The 13410-nt window shown below is 47.3% G+C and overlaps 1 protein-coding gene across 1 annotated transcript in view; it reads left to right on the forward strand.

Annotated features, from left to right (window-relative positions):
- LOC121855887 overlaps window positions 1-13410 on the forward strand; it is a 29162-nt gene that overhangs the window by 14253 nt on the left and 1499 nt on the right. The gene's annotated exons all lie outside the window — the stretch shown is intronic.

Raw genomic sequence — 13410 nt, forward strand, 5'->3', positions numbered from 1 at the left:
CTAATTTGATAGCTGGTTCAGTTACATTGCTATCCTTACCTACATCATCCTTACCTACAGTGCCTTACCTACAGTCCTTACCTACATCATCCTTACCTACATCATCCTTACCTACAGTGCCCTTACCTACATCACCCTCCTACAGTACCGCCCACCTACATCCCTTACCTGCAGTACCCGCCTCATACACCTACATCCTTACATACCTACACATCACCCTTACCTACAGTACCTTACCTACATCACCCCTTACCTGCAATGCCCTTACCTACATCATCCTTACCTACATCTTACCTACATCATCCTTACCTGTCCCTTACCTGCAATGCCCTTGCCCACATCACCTACCCATACCTACATCATCCTTACCTGCATCATCTTACCTACAGTTGCCCTTACCTACATCTTCGCCCCTGCATCATCCTTACCTCCAGTGCCCTTACCTGCAGTGCCCGCCTGCATCACCCTTCCTACATGCCGCCCACCTCATCCCCATTCCCTACATCTTATTACCCTCAGTGCCCATACCTACATCATCCTTCCACCTACATCATCCTTACCTGCATCCTTAGCTACCAGTACCCTTACCTACATCATCCTTACCTCATCATCCTTACCTGCAGTACCGCCTACAGTGCCACCTGCATCATCCTTACCTCATCATCCTTACCTACAGTACCCTTACGCCTTACCTACAGTTTCCTTACCTACATCACCCCTTACCTACATCACCCTTACCTACAGTACCCTTACATCATCCTTACCTACATCATCCTTACCTACATCATCCTGCCACCTACATCATCCTTACCCTACATGTCCTTACCTACATCACATACCTGCAGTACCCTTCTCATCATCCTTGCCTACATCACCCTTTACCTGCAGTGCCCCCTACATCACCTTAACCTGCAGTGCCCTTACCTACATCATCCTTGCCTCATCACTGCCCATACCTACAGTGCCGCTTACCTGCATCGTCACATCCACTGGCCCCATCCTCATCATCGTCCCCACCTGCATCACCCGCCCACCCTCTGTGCCACCCCACCTACATCACCCCACCCTACCAGTACCCTTACCTACATCACCCTTACCTACATCACCCTTACCTCAGCCCACCCTTACCTACAGTGCCGCCCACCTACATCACCCTTACCTACAGTACCGCCCACCATCATCCTTACCTACTCATCGCCTACATCATCTGACCTACAATGCCCTTACCTACAGCCCTTACTTGCATCCTTGCTTACTGATTGCCCTTACCTACATCATCGCCTGCCATCATCCTTACCCCTGCCAGCCTCCCCCTACATCACCCTTACCTGCAGTGCCCATGCCCCTGCATCACCCATCCTGTGCCCTTTGCCACCTGCAATGCCCATACCTACATCACCCTTCCCTACATCACCCATGCCTACCCAGTGCCACCTGCCATGCCCTACATCACCCTTACCTACAGTGCCCCTTACCTACATCATCCTTACCTACATCATCATACCTACATCATCCTGACCTGGTACCCCTTACCTACAGTACTTACCTACATCACCCTTACCCTACAGTACCCCTTACCTACATCATCCCTTACCCTACATCATCCCTACCCAGTACCCTTACCTACATCATCCCCACCTACCATCATCCTTACCTACAGTACCCTTACCTACATCACCCTTACCTCAGTGCCCTTACCCTGCATCATCGCCCCTGCATCATCATACCTACCAGTGCCGCCCCACCTGCATCTTCATACCTACATCATCATGCCTACAGTGCCCCTGCTCTTGCCATACCCGCCATCGTCATGCCTGCATCATCCTTACCTACAGTGCCACCCACCATCACCCTTACCTGCAAACGTTACCCACCATCACCCTTACCTGCAGTACCCTTACCTGCAGTGCCGCCCCTACATCACCCTTACCTACATCACCCTTACCTGCAGTACCGCCTTGCCCCCTACATCACCCCCTGCAGTACCGCCCACCTACATCATCCCCTACATCATCCCCACCTACATCATCCTTACCTACAGTGCCCCTTACCTACAGTACCCTTGCCCATCACCCTTACCTACAGTACCCGCCCTACATCATCCCCTACCCTACATCATCCCCTACCTGCAGTGCCGCCACCCATCTTCCGCCCACCTACATCATCGCCCACCTACAGTACCCGCCCCTTACCCACAGTACCGCCCCACCTACATCACCCGCCCCTCACAGTGCCTTACCTACATCACCCATACCCCTGCATCTCACCGCCTGCAGTGCCCGCCCTGCACGTCATGCCTGCATCGTCCTTCACCTACATCATCCTTACCTACAGTACCCTTACCTCGATGCCACTTCCTACATCACCCTTACCTACAGTCGCCACCTACATCATCCTTACCTACATCATCCTTACCTACAGTACCCTTACCTACATCATCCTTACCTACATCATCCCCACCTACAGTACCCTTACCTCAGTACCCACCACCATCATCCTTACCCTACATCATCCTACCTACAGTACCGCCCCACCTACATTCATACCATCACCCTTACCTGGTACCCTTACCTACATCACCCTTACCTACATCACCCGCCCCACCTACAGTGCCATACCATCACATCCCGCCCACCTACATCATCGCCTGCATCATCGCCCACCATCGTCGCCCTGCAGTACCCGCCCCTCGTCACGCCTACATCACCCCGCCCGCACAGTGCCCGCCCCCTGCATCGTCGCCCCTTCCATCGTCATACCTCGCTCGTCATACCTGCATCGTCACTTCTGCAGGCCGCTTACCTGCATCACCCTTACCTGCAGTGCCATACCTGCATCACCCACCCACCATCACCCTTACCTACAGTACCCTTACCACACATCATCCTTACCTACATCATCCTTACCTACATCATCCTTACCTACATCATCCTTACCTACAGTACCCTTACCTACATCACCCTTACCTACATCATCCTTACCTACATCATCCTTATCTACATCATCCTTATCTACATCATCATATCTACATCATCCTTACCTACATCATCCTTACCTACAGTACCCTTACCTACATCACCCTTACCTACATCACCCTTACCTACAGTACCCTTACCTACATCATCCTTATCTACATCATCCTTATCTACATCATCCTTACCTACATCATCCTTACCTGAGCCCTTCCTTACCTACAGCCCTTACCTACATCCACATACCTACATCACCCGCCTACAGTGCCATACCTGCAATTGCCCATACATCACCCTTACCCTACAGTGCCACTTCACCTCCATCGTCATACCTGCATCATCGCCCTACATCGTCACACCTACAGTGCCCATGCCTGCAGTGCCCTTACTTACATCACCCTTACCTGCAGTGCCGCCTGCATCACCCACCATCCACCCTTACCTGCAGTGCCACCCCACCCATCTCCCCTTACCTACATCATCTTACCTGCAGTACCTTACCTACATCATCCTTACCTACATCATCCTTACCTACAGTGCCCTTACACATCACCCTTACCTGCATCATACACCATCATCCTTACCTACATCATCCTTACCTACAGTCACCTACATCATCACCCACCTGCATCACTCCTTACCTACAGTACCGCCTGCAATTGCCCTTACCTACATCACCCTTACCTACAGTACCCTTACCTACATCACCCACTTACATCCTTTTACCTACAGTGCGCCTACATCATCCTTACCTGCATCATCGCCTACAATACCCTTACCTACAGTGCCGCCACCTACATCACCGCCTACAGTACCGCCCCTGCATCGTCGCCCGCCTCATCACCATACCCTCTTGTGCCGCCTTCACCCCATGCCTGCAGTCATGCCTCGTCGTCATACCTGCATCATCCTTGCCTCAGTCACCATCATCCTTACCTACATCATCCTTACCTGTGCCACTTACCTACAGTGCCGCCCACACCATCACCCCGCCTACAGTGCCACCATCACCCTTACCTACATCACCCTTGCCCTTACCTACATCATCCTTACCTACATCATCCATACCTCATCATCACCTACATCCTTTACCTACACTTACCTACATCACCATACCATCCACCCCTTACCTACCATTGCCCTTACCTACATCATCCCCCCCTCATCATCATACCCTCATCATCCTTACCTACATCATCCTTACCTGTGCCGCTTACCTGCATACCTACATCACCATACCTACATCACCTTACCTACAGTGCCATACCTACAGTGCCGCCCCTGCATCTCGCCCGCCTGCATCGTCATGCCTCATCATCGCCCACCTGCAGTACATGCACCTGCATCGCCGCCCACCTCCTTGTACCTCACAGTGCCTTACCTACATCATCCTTACCTGCATCACTTACCTGCCATCCTTCCCCACCTACATCATCCTTGCCTACAATTGCCTTACCTCTCACCCCTTACCTACAATTGCCATACCTACACTTACCCTTACCTACATCACCCTTACCTGCAATGCCCTTACCTACATCATCATACCTACATCATCCTTACCTACATCATCTTACCCTACCTCATCCTTTACATACCCTTCACCCTTACCTACATCCTTACCTACATCATCTACATCATCCTTACCTACATCATCCTACCTACATCATCACCACCACATGTCCTTACCTAGTACCATCTTCCCCATCACCCCTTACCTACATCACCCTTACCTCAGTGCCCATACCCACATCGTCCTTATCACATCATCGCCCTTCTCATCCCCACCTCACATCAGCCCTTACCATGCCACATACCTACAGTATACCTGCATCTGCCCTTGCCTCATCTCGCTGCCTCTTCCATGCCTGCAGTGCCTTCCTGCATCCTTACACTTACCTCATTTTACCTCATCACCCTTACCTACATTGCCACTTACTCCCTCACCATACCTACATCACCCTTACCATCTGTCACCACCTACATCGTCCTTACCCTCTGTGCCATACCTACATCATCCTTACCTGCCATCCTTACCTCATCATCATTCACCATCATCCTTACCTACATCGTCCTTACCCCTACATCATCCTTACCTACACCTTACCTACATCACCCTTACCTACAGTACCCTTACCTACATCCACCCTTACCCCTGCATCCACCTTACCTGCAGTACCTTACCCTACATCATCCCTTACCATCATCACCCACCATGTCCTTACCTCATCATCCTTACCTCACAGTACTTACCTGCATCGCCTGCATCACCCCGCCCCTGCAGTGCCGCCCCACCTGTCACCCTTACAGCCTGCATTACCTGCAGTACCCGCCCCTGCATCATCATGCCTCTCATCATACCTGCAGTGCCGCCCCTCATCACCCATACCTGCATTTTGCCTGCAGTGCCCATACCTCACATCATCCTTCCTACATCACCCTTACCTCGCAGTGCCCTACAGTTGCCATGCCTACATCACCCTTACCTGCAGTGCCATACCTCATCATCGCCTCATCATCCTTACCTACATCATCTGACCTACAGTGCCCCTTACCTGCATGCCCTTGCCCCATCATCCCTTACCTACAGTGCCCTTACCTACATCATCACCTACATCCATCCTTCCTACAGTACCACCCACCATCATCCTTACCATCCATCCTTACCCAGTACCCTTACCTACATCCCCACCTACAGTACGCCTACATCATCCTTACCTACATCATCGCCCACCTACAATGCCCTTACCTACATCATCCTTACCTACATCATCCCTTACCTACCGTGCCCTTACCTGCAATTGCCCATACCTACATCATCCTTACCTACATCACCCCTTACCTGCCGTTGCCTGCATCGCCCTTACCCCTGCAGTGCCCATACCTGCAGTGCCCGCCCTCATCGCCGCCCGCACCAGTGCCGCCCTGCATCGTCATGTCACCATCTGCATCATCCTCATCTGCATCACATCCTTACCTACATCATCCTTACCTGGTGCCGCCCCAACACATCCACCCCTTACCTACATCACCCTTACCTACCAGGCCCTTACCTGCATCATCCTTACCTACATCATCCTTACCTCATCATCCTTACCTACATCATCCTTACCCACTTACCTACATGCCCTTACCTACATCACCCTTACCTACATCACCCCTTACCTACAGTACCCCTTACCTGCCACCATACCTCATCGCCATACCTGTTGCCATACCTACACATCATCGCCCACCTACATCATCCTTACCTACATCATCACCCCCAGTGCCGCCCACCTACATATACATCACCCTTACCTACCAGTGCCATACCTACATCACCCTTACCTACATGCTTCCCTTGCCTGCAGTACCCTTACCTACATCACCCTTACCCACATCACCATACCTCATCTTCATACCTCTGTGCCCTTACCTCACAGTGCCACCTGCATCACCCTTACCTACAGTGCCACTTACCTCCATCATCCTTCTACATCATCCTTACCTACATCATCCTGACCAGTACCCCTTACCTACCCATAGTACATCACCCTTACCTACATTGCCACTTACCCATCACCCTTACCTACATCACCCTTACCTACAGTACCCTTACCTACATCATCCTTACCTACATCATCCTTACCTACATTACCCTTACCTACATCATCCTTACCTACATCATCCTTACCTACAGTACCCTTACCTACATCACCCTTACCTACCAGTCGCCTACATCATCCTTACCTACATCATCGCCCACCTACAGTCGCCCACCATCATCCTCACCTACATCATCGCCCTACATTACCCGCCTGCAATGCCCGCCTCATCGCCTGCAGTACCCTTACCCACCATCACCCGCCCACCTGCATCACCTTACCTCAGTGCCCTTACCCACCATCATCATACCTCATCGTCATGCTATCCGCCGCCTCCCAGTGCCATACCCCATCACCATACCCTCTGTTGCCATACCTCATCATCCTTACCTACATCTGCCACCCTACTTTGCCTACATCACCCTTACCTACAGTCGCCTCATCATCATCGCCCACCTGCAATCGCCCACCTACATCATCTTACCTACATCATCGCCTACATCCCTTACCTACAGCCACCACATCACCCCACCTACAGCCCCCCTACATCACCCTTACCATCACCCTTACCTACATGCCTTACCTACATCATCCTTACATCATCCTTACCTACATCATCCTTACATCATCCTTACCTACAGTACCCTTACCTACATCACCCTTACCCATCACCCTTACCTACAGTCCGCCACCTCTCATCCTTACCCCTACATCATCATACCTACCATCCTTACCTACATCATCATACCTGTGCCCTTACCTGCTGCCCTTACCTCACTTAACTCATGCCTACATCACCCTTACCTACAGTGCCATACCTACAGTGCCATACCCTGCATCATCATACCTGCATCGTCGCCCTGCATCGTCATCCCACCTGCAATTGCCCATACCTCATCGCCTTACCCACCTCACATCACCCCGCCCACCTGCAGTGCCCTTACCTACATCATCCTTACCTACATCATCCTTACCTACATCATCCTTACCTACATCATCCTTACCTACAGTACCCTTACCTACATCACCCTTACCTACAGTACCCTTACCTACATAACCCTTACCTACATCACCCTTACCTACAGTACCCTTACCTACATCATCCTTACCTACATCATCCTTACCTACATCATCCTTACCTACATCATCCTTACCATTACCCCTCACCTACATCACCCTTACCTACATCATCCTTACCTACATCTTATCTACATCATCCTTACCTACATCATCCTTATCTACATCATCCTTACCTCTCATCCTTACCTACATTTGCTTGCCCATCACCCTTACTCATCACCCTTACCTGCAGTGCCATGCCTCATCGTCATGTCTGCATCGTCCCCATCTGCATCGTCATGCCTCATCATCCTTCCACCTGCAGTGCCCTTACCTAGGTACCATTACCTACATCACCCTTACCCACCATCACCGCCCCACCTACCCAGTTGCCCTTACCTACATTGCCCTTACCCATCACCCCTTACCTACAGGCCACCGCCCACCATCACCCTTACCATTACCTTGCCTCATCACCGCCCACCTCATCACCCTTACCTACATCATCCTTACCTACATCATCCTTACCTACCAGCCTTACCTACATCATCCTTACCTACATCATCTTCTACATCATCCTTACCTACATCATCCTTACCTGCATCATACCTACATCATCCTTACCTACAGTGCCCTTACCTACATCACCCTTACCTGCAATGCCCTTACCTACATCACCCCTTACCTCATCATACCTACCATTGCCCCTACCATCATCCTTACCTACATCATCCTTACCTACATCATCCTTACCCCTGCATCATCATACCTACAGTACCCTTACCTGCATCTGCCCTTACCTACATCACCCTTGCCTACCAGTGCCATACCTCAGTGCCTTACCTGCATGCCGCCCACCTACATCCACCCCGCCCCACCTGGTGCCACTTACCTGCAGGCCCTTACCCTACATCATCCCCACCTGCATCATCCTTACCTGCAGTACCACTTCCTACATCACCCTCTGTTGCCCCTACATCACCCCACCCACCTACAGTACCTTTACCTACCATTGCCGCCCCACCTACATCACCCTTCCCTACATCACCCCTTACCCTCAGTGCCCACCCCACCAGTACCACCCACCTACATCACCCTTACCTACCATTGCCCTTACCCATCATCCTTACCTACATCATCCTTACCTACATCATCACGACCTACCCAGTACCCTTACCTACAGTACCGCCACTTACATCACCCTTACCTACAATGCCGCCTGCATCATCATACCATCATCGCCCACCTGCAGTGCCCGCCCTGCATCGTCACTTGCACCCATCTGTCCTTCCCCTCGTGCCATACCCCTGCATCGCCATACCTCTGTATACATGCCTGCGTCATCATGCCTCATCACGTCGCCCACCTGCAGTGCCATACCTACATCTTCCCCACCTACATCATCCTTACCTACAGTGCCGCCTTGCCCTTACCATCATCCTTACCCTCATCATCTTACCTGTGCCACCCACCTACATCACCCTTACCTACAATGCCATTACCATCACCCTTACCTACATTCCACCCACCTACCAGTGCCACCCACCCCACCATCACCCTTACCTACATCACCTTACCTACCCCCCACCTACAGCCACCTACATCACCCCTTACCTACTGTACCCTTACCTCATCATCCTTACCTGCATCATCGCCTCATCATCTTACCTACAATGCCCTTACCTACAGTACCCTTACCTACATCACCCCATACCTGCAGTACCGCCTGCATCATCTTACCATCATCGCCTGGTACCGCTTACCTGCATCATTTTGCTTCCACATCATCCTTGCAGTACCGCCCACCCTACCAGTGCCCGCCCCCTGCATCCACCCAGTGCCGCCCTCGCATCGCCATACCTACATCACCCATCACAGTTGCCATGCCTGCATCATCCTTCCTACATCATCCTTACCTACATCATCCTGACCTACATCACGCCCACCTGCAGTACCCTTACCTACATCACCCTTACCTACAGTCCTTACCCCTACATCATCCTTACCTACATCATCACACCTACAGTACCCCTTCCACCTACATCATCCTTACCTACATCACCCTTACCATCACCTTACCTACATCACCCTTACCTGTACCCATACCTCAGTACCCCTACATCACCCTTACCTACTTGCCCTTACCCACATCATCCTTACCTACATCATCCTTACCTACATCACCCTTACCTAGTACCCTTACCTACAGTACCCTTACCTACATCACCCTTACCTACATTACCCTTACCTACATGATCCTTAACTAAGTGACCCTTGCCTACATCACCCTTACCTGCATCACTCTTACCTACATTACCCTTACCTACGTGACCCTTACCTACCTTACTCTTACCTACATCATCCTCATGTATATGCCCGATATTGTTGAATATGGTGAGACAACTTTGTCCTGAACGGTGTTTGTAAACTTACTCAGAAATACTAGTCTCTGGGTCATTAGTCACACGTAGTTTCCGTCCGGTCACACATGATGGACGAATAAAGCACTAAATCTGATTGAGATGTGGTCTCGATACACTAAATTGATATCACAGCTTATCAGAATTCACCTAAAGTAGTCTTTCCTAACCTAACCTAACCTCCTATAACGCAATCTCATTGCACCTGAAATATATTTTAATTTGACCTATCGTAACCTATCCATTCTTGTATTCAACCTAACCTGACGTAATCTAAACTAACCTAACTAAACCAAACCTACATATATCTAAGTAAAACTTAACCTAATCTAACCTAACCTGACCTAATCTCATACAACATAACTAAACTTAACTTACTCTAACCAATCGTAGCTTATTCTTTTTCCAGTTCAACCTAACCTAACCCAACCTAACTTAACCAAAGGAAACCAAACCTATCTTTATCGAACCTATCGTAATCTCACTGAACCTGACCCAACCAAGATACTTTTGTCAGCGCACATTATAACACCATCCCATTACCAGTAATTAACACAGTACAACCAAAGCTAACAAATTAACATCACAATTAACCAAAATGATCGCAAAATCACCAGACAATAAGTCATCATCCTCAGGGGTTAGGTTGTCGTTCTCGAGAGTTTAACTCATCGTTCTTTGAAGGATAAAACGTGAATTATCTCCATGAGAAAATCAATTAATCGTCATTAGACATTTAATTCATCGTTCTTCAGGCGTCAAATCATCGTCTTTTAAGGGTTAATTCACCATCCTCCAGGGGTTAAGTCATCACCTGCAAAGTGTTTTTATCAACCAACATTTGATCAGGGTTTGATCAAAGTGCTGTAACATCAATCAAAACTTATCACCACTTGGGTCTACTCACTAGATTATACAAGTGACGTTGATTTGACCATTTACCGATTTCTTGAAAATTTAATATTTTTGCAGTTTGGAGGATTTATACGAACACCATTATATATTAATATTTTGATAATGCACTGATAATTTTAATTGATTTTTATTAATTCGTTAATATATTTAGACCTACACTTAAAGTAGGGATATTTTGATAATTTCATGATTAACTCGGTGCTCTACTGCCTGTGGTTGTAGGAGGGTGTGCATGCTTATGATTCATTGTAAGGTAATCGTAAATATATATTGTACACCGCTCCCCCACCCTCAATTTGGTCTTCAGGTTTCGCATAATAGAAGGCGGTGAATTGAACGTACTGTGCAGTTGTGGAAATGTGTTCCTACACCCTCTGTGATAACCCGTGTCTCCAAACGGCCAATATATATGATCTGTCATTACACGATCAATACCCATTCATTCATAATAGGGGCTTTGAAGCTATTAGACCTCATATGATATCAATCACCCTAGGTGGGAACCTAGGAGGTGACAGGGCAAATTTAACACATCTAGATTAGACTAAGCTGTGACTAACAGTTGAAGAAAACGGGAAACTTGAGAGAATGGGTACCTGCCCCATACTACAACATACCTGAGCCATTCCTTTCCAAAACCTACATCAGGCATAACAGGGGGATGAAGCCGAAGGAAGGGGATAGTGCGTGCACTGTCTTGTCTCACTCACCAAAAATAGGCTTTTCAGCAAGCTTGGCTCCTATTTTCGTGAGATGAGCTTGCTAGTGCACTTGCTATATTACACAGGAAGGAGGGTGCTAGGATGTAAAGGGAGCAGTGAGCACATGCAGGACCATTTTAATTTTACATGATCTTAGATTAAGCTACATTAATTTGTTTTTACTAGGGTGCTGTCTGTGGGTCAAAGGGTGTGTCTGACACCTGGGGCCAGTGCAAGAAGCTCCGTAGTGTATACAATGCTGTAGTAGCCCCATGGTTTTTGTGCAAGAAGCGTTCTGGGCTAAAAAAAAAATATATACGATTCATTATTGGAACGTGGGAAAATTTTGTGGCACTCGCACCCCCGCCCGATGATCACTACGATAGAACTATATTTTGAAACCAAAGAAAAGAAATAGAATTGGATGCACATGAATTGTATAAATCTGCAAAGGGATAATATTTTTTATGAGATATCCTCCATATAAAACAGCACATGAAGAATTTTAGTGTTCTTTTTAAAAGAATTCCATGTTTGTTTAGGAACATCCGCCAGCCTCTACTTGACTCATCGCTGCTTATATCCTCCAAATTCTCCTAACCATCATAAAAGGTAAGCCTTTAAGATAACTATTCCAACTAATTTATGTGTAGAAATGTATGGAAATCAAATTAACCTAAAAAAAAAGTCATAAGTGGTCTATTTGAAGAGTGGTGAGAACTGCTCCCTCTGGGATGGTGAATGACGTCCTTTATCAGAATTAATATCGACCCAATTTTCGTAATGAGCGCAATTAATAACCGTCCAGCACTACCAAAATAATTAATTCCTTAGTATAAATACTTAATAGCCTAAATTTCATATTTTAATAAGTCCAAATATGCCAGGTAACCAGTGCCAGGTAGTTCGCAGGCATGTTTCATTTGTGTATCAGTTTAACCACAATTTGTTACTAATAAGATAAATTCAGTGACCTAAATTCATGTTTTATTTTTTCATTCCCTTAGTGACTCAATGTATTGCAAGAAAGAACTACTTAACGACTTTTGGGGCAGCAGTTGGGGTGGTGATATAAATTTACTTTGCCATTGAAAGTGGTAGAATCAAATGTAGATATATTGGTTTGTATGTCCAATATTTCAAGAAAAATGAATAAGTCCTTCTAAAGTAAGTGGAATTAATGATATTATTATCTTTTTGTCCATCCAGCAAATTTAATGATTTTAAGTTGACCGATTTTTGCCAGTTAAGTTAGGTTACGTTAGATTAGTTAAGTTGGGTTTGGTTAGGTTTGGTTACATTGAAATTATATTTTTTTCAAATGCCAAGTAGGTGGATGACCTAAACAATAATTTTTACCAAATTGATTATGTGTACATCAAAATCATTAGTTTTTTTTTTTTTTTTACAAATTCATACTCCGTAAAGTTCAAATGACAATCACTTGGTGATAGATGTTTCACGCTGTACACTAAAGCTACTTTATGTAAGAGGAAAATATTAGCATTAAATTGGATTGCTTAATACCAAAAGTAGTCATTAATGATAATATTTAATAATAATATTTCAGGTATTATACACTACAATTTCATCTTTAAACTCCTTGTATCTTACCTAACTCACCTTGCTGCTCCACTCAATTATAGCTAGATGTAATAATTGTAGAAAGTAATCACAGGTATGACTCCCTTTACCTTGGATATTCAAAGATAATGAAATTATAAATCTTTAATTAATGTTATATACATTCTAATGATTA

The sequence above is a fragment of the Homarus americanus genome, unplaced genomic scaffold (assembly GCF_018991925.1).
Source record: "Homarus americanus isolate GMGI-L3 unplaced genomic scaffold, GMGI_Hamer_2.0 scaffold51859, whole genome shotgun sequence".
Taxonomy (NCBI): domain Eukaryota; kingdom Metazoa; phylum Arthropoda; class Malacostraca; order Decapoda; family Nephropidae; genus Homarus; species Homarus americanus.